Source organism: Scylla paramamosain, chromosome 1, assembly GCF_035594125.1.
Source record: "Scylla paramamosain isolate STU-SP2022 chromosome 1, ASM3559412v1, whole genome shotgun sequence".
NCBI lineage: Eukaryota > Metazoa > Arthropoda > Malacostraca > Decapoda > Portunidae > Scylla > Scylla paramamosain.
The window spans coordinates 38,635,079-38,642,692 of NC_087151.1; positions in this window are offsets into that span (position 1 = coordinate 38,635,079).

The window sequence follows — 7,614 nt, forward strand, 5'->3', positions numbered from 1 at the left end:
ATACTTTAATATTACCACACCTAATACATTAATGGTTTTTGCGTTTTTGTCCTTTAACTACCAATTATTCATATGCTGCTGCTATTGCTGCTGCTGCTACACAGTCTTACTATTCCAATGGGAGGTAAAATCCATGGGAACACATTGAAATGCGTCAAAGGCCACACACAACCAATAAGTTGAACCCTCATATATGTTCTTTCCATTTGAATGTCACATTTATTACATTATAAGCCATTAACTATACTTCGATTTTATATACGTATAAAAAGTCTACATAGCACATCATTCTGTCTACTTGTGGTTCTATGATAGCGCTAGGTCTGGCCATCGTACTCATCTCCTGTACCCAAGCGCGTGTAGCAAGCTACAGGACTGGAACAAGGATGGAAGGATAATGAAGCTGGAAAAATGGTTGAGAGTTTTGTAAGTCAAAAGAGAAAATCAGGAAAGGAAAGAGGAAGACTTTAAAAATGTATTAGTAACATCTGTCTACGTAATGACAGTTACCATAGCAGGTGAGTGAGCTAGGTAGTTATTGTACATGTCATGTGCTCACACAGCTAGAGTAGAAGATACAACATTGTAGTGCTACATGTTATATATATATATATATATATATATATATATATATATATATATATATATATATATATATATATATATATATATATATATATATATATATATATATATATATATATATATATATATATATATATATATATAGAGTTTAGGATTTAAAATGATACAAAAAATCATGATATATACAACACTACAAATTTTTAGTCCTTATTTCTACCTCGAAGGATTAATTAAAGAGGTAGATTGATTAAAGCTTAAAATTACTTGGGCGTAACAACATAAACTATCACTGATTAAAAAGGGATTGGAGAAGCAGCAGAAGCTGTCTATTGTGGAAAAGGGGAGGAGGTAATCAACAGGCACTAACAGTAGTTATACTGATGAGGGGGAGGAGGGGTTGAGAGAAGGAAACGTAAATGAATCCGACACGAGCACTGTCTCAGTTGGACCAGGAACTTTAAAGGAGACGAAGAAGGAAGAGTATTGGTTTATACGGGTATGTATACAGTATGTTCTGTGTTGTAGGCTGTATGTGGGTAGGTGCTGATAATGTGTGCAGCATTTATGTCAGATTTTTATTTAACTTGTGTAATGTTTTATGAAATGGAGTGATTCACGAATTCAGGCTGTGGTGTATAGTTGGTGGTTGGGATACTAGTGTTGTGTCACTTTAGTGAATGAAGGTTTAACAGTTAATTGCGTTTTTGTAATTGTGATTGTGCAGGAACTTCATGACCAGTGTAGTACCTCTAGCATGGAGCTTGAAATATGCGTGTTATGTATGATTTTTTTGGATTTATTATAGTTTAAGCCATTACACACTACGTGGTAATAACCTACCTCATTTTGTTCTCACTATTCACATCATTTCTAATGATTACACTACTTGTCGGAAATTAATAATAACGCCACAATAGGCCTGGGAATGCACAGCGCTCTCAACTTTTTCTAAGTCCACAGGTAAACATAAATGGTGTATTGTTGCCTGAACTTCAGTTGTTAGGTTAGGTTAGGTTAGCGTTTTATTATAGTTTAAGCCATTACTCACTACGTGGTAATAACCTACCTCATTTTGTTCTTCTCACTATTCACATCATTTCTAATGATTACACTACTTGTCGGAAATTAATAATAACGCCGTGGGCCGTGGGTAGAGATTGGGGACATTGGCTTAAACTATAAATTTACCGATTTTTTGGTGCCCTGCGCTCTAAATATTAAGAATCTGAACCGTCGATTATGGAAGTAAGATTTAATTAGCATACATTGACAGTTTCGCTGAAGATTCTTCGAGGTTAATTGATTCATGTACAGAGATAACGTGTACGGAATATGTAGTAGCGGCGGTGTTATGTGCAAAAGTGTTCGTCTTTGCGGAAGTGGAATGGGTGAAAAGAACAGATGTTACTGCCATATTTGAGGTGCCTATTCATTAATGGTATTGCAATACCATTAATCTGAAAACAACTCATTTGCAGACAATCATGCTTTTTTTTTTTTTTTTTTTTTTTTTTTTTTGTCTTCAGTTTAGTGTCACTAATTATTATAAATGTCCACCATCAGTAAATGCAATTATTTGAATACCAAAGAAGTTGGAAACTTTTTAGTGCCAAATACAAAATAAACAAACTGGAACATGCCAAATGCATGGTTCCACTGTAATTTCATTTTCTAAGTTACCAGATGGTACAAATTAAACCAGCAAGCTACACAATGTAGTTGAAGAACACTGATCTGCTTAGCTGACAAATAACAGGTGAATCTTATAGTTGATACTTTGAGGCATTGCAGTTTATAAACTACATACAAAATTCAATTGATCAATAAAACAAATATTGCAAGGCAGCTATTTATGGATACAGTAACAAGTGTTTTCCCATTGGGCACTGCCCAATAGTGTGGACACATCTTAAGTTACTATGCTTTTTCCTCAGTTTGACTTGTATTAAGCTCTAAAACCAAACCATTACAGATTTTTTGTATGAGGCAAACAGGAATTTTAGATCACTACTCTAATGGAGGAATGCGAAACATCTTTATATACTATTGGGAGAGTAAGAAGAATTGTGCTTAAGAACCACGGTCTAAAGAGGCATGTAAGACTATATAGGATTTAGTTTTAAGTTGGCTTTATGTAAATAGTTATATTAGACATGTAAATACTCTAATAGTAAATGAAGTTTTTATTTGCCTGCCTTATAGGTAGGACTTATGCTCATTTATTGCCCTTATTTTATTTAAAGCAATAAGCCTTCAGGTGTATATGAAAAATGTAAATTTGTAAGATATCCAAATAAATTTATTGCAGTGGATCTATCGATAAATAAAAATCTGTACATATACAATGTGGAAGGCTTGAAGAATAACAAATATGGCCTGGTATGTGTATTAGCATTAGGGAGGGCAGGAATAGAATGAGTGATGGTGAAATACAGAATCAATTGTGGTTTAATTCATTGTTAGAATACATATATAGGATGTTAGAATACGTATGTAGGAAATTCAAGAGTAGAATAAATGTGGATGTGAAAGTTCAAATAGCATATAGGATCTATCCTGTGCAGCCTAGAAATAACTAGTAATACCAGGAGGACACCCCCCCCCCCATCCAGCTCATGAGCTGGGCAGCCAATTAAGAACTTACTTTACATTTGGAGATAACTGAATCACCTCTTCTCGCTGACAGTTACTCTTTAATCCTCATCTCCTCATACAAAAAGGTTGTGCAATACCATAACTTCAATAAGTCTGTCACCTTATAACACTACTTACAACACTACAGAGGTACGAATGAACGTGCCCTTTGCCCAGTATCTTGGTGTAAGCCTCCTCTTCACATACTCAGGTACTCAATCCTCCATTTCACTGAAAGTTACCATCTATAAACTAGACTTTTTTTTTTTCCAAAAGGGAGGTAGCCAAAACAAAATGAGACTGGAAGAGGTGAAAGGGAGTGGTAGCCAAGAAAGAAGTGAAAGGGAGAGGTAGCTAAGACAAAATAACTCAGGCAAGATAAAAAAAAAAAGTCAAGTTTAAAATCTAAATTTATTACTAGACAGAAACAAAAGACCATGCTACCTTGACTGCGACTGCTAACCTTCATTCATTGCTGCATTCCAATCAATGGTCTTTTGTTAGGTGCCGCTGACTCTCGTGCCGTCCTCCGTACTGATACACTCTGGGTATAAAAGAAATTGTACCATACAAAAAAAAAAAACACGGCATTAACTTGAAGATGAAGTGTTGAACCTATTACAAGAACATAATGAGCATAAACGTTGTCGTCCTTCACCTTCCTACGTAATTATCCGTAGTCCACACCTCAATGATACGGCGTCGAAAGACAAGGCGTTGGAGCTGAAGCGTTTCACGGCTCCGCTGTCGTATGCCAAAGTGTCCGTTTGTGCGGAAATGTACCTTGTGCTCCACACTCCTCCGTTATCTTTGCTCAAACTTGTGTATGGAGGCTGATATCCTAACCAGAGCAAGCACGATCATCAATTGGCATTTTGAGCGTATATTGTGGGAACTGTCTAGACGATGCATTCACCCTACAGTCTCCCGGCTAACACAATCATAGAATGCATCGCTAGATATAATTATAAGTAACAGATAACTTTGCTGTGGTTAGACCTAGCGGGGAGTGGTTGCAGCCGGGATGAGTTATCACTGGTGTTCCAGATCAGTGACTGGCCGTGTTCTCGTAGCAAACAGTTTCCCTGCTGTAATCCAGGGTTTCGTGCTTGCAAGTTCTTATTAACATTTTGTGTAATGCGCAAAGTGTAAGCTGTAGAGTGTCGGATAACTGTACTGATAAGCGGCTGACTGGCGACTACTGCGTGAAAGCAGGCAGGTTCGCCCCCTCGTTATGGAGATATAATGGTCTCTCAGCTCGCCACGTCAAAACAATAGCTACTCGCTTTCCGCTTAGTTATTTCCCAATTTATTCATAGTAGTAACTAATTTTGTTTGAACTATATTAACCTTAATTAACCTTTAATGTAACTTTACAATTTAAGTACAAATCACAGCACAACGCAATAATACATTAATATTAGGCGTATGCGGGTGGGAATTTTCTCATATATAACGCATCACCAGCAGTCTTAAATATCGATTATTTATCCGAAACCTCCGGGTACCTCCGATTCGCAGTTTCGCACGATAAGGACATACCATCCTGCACTTTCACGCATTTTTAAGTAAATACAACTACTCACGCTGTCCCACGTAGTATATTAATGAAAAATTATTATTACTGTTAACTAATTCATTGGTCAAAGGAGGTCGGCTCTTCACTTCGGGTGCGACGATGCTGATGTCCGCTCCGAAAATCTTAATAAAATGTCCTATTTCTTAATTATTTGATAACAGTGATTGTGGTAGCGCATATCAGTAAAATAAGGTCTACAATCTTGGCTGGAAGGAAAACAGAATTAGAAAAGGTTTCAAATAATCGATAAGTAATAGATTATAAGACTACTGATAATACGTTATTATACACTCAATGGCAATTGAGGATCACGCTTGCTATCAGCCCCATAGTTCCTTTCATACACGACTTTTCTCACAGAGGGTTATGGAGCACAAGGTACACTTCCGTACAAACACTTTTGCACATAACACCGCCGCTCTAAAGCCGTGTCCACACTATCGGGCAGTGCACGACGTGCACTGTTACCATATCCTGTTCCAATACACAAGCTGAGAAGGGTGAGTGACAGGCACAGAGGTGACGTCAGAAGCGAGGAGACGACGGGCAAACATGAACGAGCAGCTGCCCGTGCGTGAATGCGCTCGAGCAGAAACACCCGAGACGTCTCGTCTGATAGGTGGTGCGAAACACTAGTTTCCTTAGATCTATGAAATCATGTTTACGTTCACTGTGGAGTTCACGTAGTACGTGGAGTCGTACGACTTCCCAGCTCTCGTTCTACGCAACCATACGCAACCATTCTTTACACCATTAAATATTGCTTGTTGTCAGAAATGGAAAATCTCTCTTTAAACATGTGCACACTCTTTGCCGCAACCACCTCTTCTTTTAAGTTATTCCATATTTCAACTGTTCGATGAGGAAAGCTGTATTTCTTAATATCTCCCAAACAATGACTCTTTAATTTCTTCATATGTCCCCTTGTACATTTATCTCCTTCCTCCACTTTTACAACTAGGTCATCACTGTCTATCTTCTCCATGCCATTTACTAATTTGAACATTGTTATCAGGTCTCCTCTTTCCCTTCTTTCTTGCAGTGTTGGTAATCCAATTTCTTCCAGTCTTTCCTCGTAACTTAGGTCTTCCAATTCAAGCATCATTTTCGTAGCTGTTCTTTGTATTCATTCCAATTTCCTTATATCTTTCTTCTTGTGTGGAGACCATACCACTGCTGCGTATTCCAGTTTGGGGCGTATCGTGTGTTATGATTTTCTTCATCATTTCTTTGTCTAGGTAATTAAATGCCACCCTGATATTTGCTAGCAAATTATATGTAGAGCCAAATATTCCATTGATGTGTTTTTCTGGTGATAGCGTGTCTTGAATTATTACTCCCAAGTCTTTTTCTTCTTTGCTCTTTGGTATTGTGATTCCTCCCATCTTATACTCCCATGAAGGTCTCCTTTTACTTCTTCTCATCTCCATTACATGGCACTTCTTTATATTGAATTCTAATTTCCATCGTTTACTCCATTCATAAATTCTATCAGTATCCCTCTGTAGTTCCTCACAATCCTCTTGGTTCTTTATTACTTTCATCAGTTTTGCATCATCTGCAAACATGTTAATGTAGCTATTTAAACCCACCGTCATATCATTTATATAGACCTGAAACATTATAGGTGCCAACACAGACCCTTGTGGTACTCCGCTTGTTACTTTGCACCAACTTGATTTATTATCTCTGATTACTGTACTCATTTCCCTACCTTGGAGATAATCCTTCATCCACTTAAGTATTTTTCCTTTTAGCCCTCCTCAATGTTCCAGTTTCCATATGAGACTTTTATGTGGAACTGTATCAAAAGCTTTTTTCAGATCTAAATAGACTGCATCAACCCAACCATCTCTCTCTTGTAGTTTATCTATTACTCTTGTATAAAAGCTCAGTAAGTTTGTTACACAAGATCTCTCTTTCCTGAAACCGAATTGTTTTTCTGTTATTATATTTTCTTGTTCAAGATATTGCACCCATCTGTTTTTAATGACTATTTCACAGAGTTTACTTACAATACTCGTGAGTGAGACTGGTCTGTAATTCAGTGGTTCCATTTTATTACCTCCTTTGTATAACGGTACTATATTTGCTCTCTTCCATTCCTTTGGTACTTTTCCCTCCTTCAAAGAACTGTTAATTATCTCCCATATTGGTTCTTCCAATTCCTCTCTACATTCTTTCAATATCCATCCATTTACTTCGTCTGGTCCCATCGCCTTCCTAGTATCTAGCTCTTCCAGTAGTCTTTTAATTTCTTTTCTTTCCACTTGTATGTTTTCTATTCCTTTCTGTTGTTCCTCATCTCCCAGTGATGCAAAGACAGTTTCTCTTGTAAATACAGACTTAAAGCTTTTATTCAGTATCTCAGCCATCTCTTGTGTGGTTTCATAAATTTCTCCATTTTTCTTCAGCTTTGTAATGGTATCTCTATGCTTTATTTTTCCATTTACATATCTGTAGAAAAGTTTGGGTTCTTCTTTACACTTTCCAACTACATCTCTTTCAAAATTTATTTCTTCTTCTCTTCTTATTTTAACATAATCATTTCTAGCTGTCCTGTATTCTTCTCTATTTATTTCATTCCATTGTTTCCTCATTTTTTTCCATGCCCTCTCCTTCTTCTTTTTTGCCTCTGCACACTTTGCATTAAACCACACTTTCTTATTTTCTTTTACCTTATATCTTGGCACATATCTTTCAACACCTTCTCTAAACTTGCTTAAAAACACTTCATATTTTTTCTGCACCTCCATACCTCTTAATAAATTATTCCAATCAAGCTCTCCGTAGAATTTCTTTAACCCTTTAAAGTC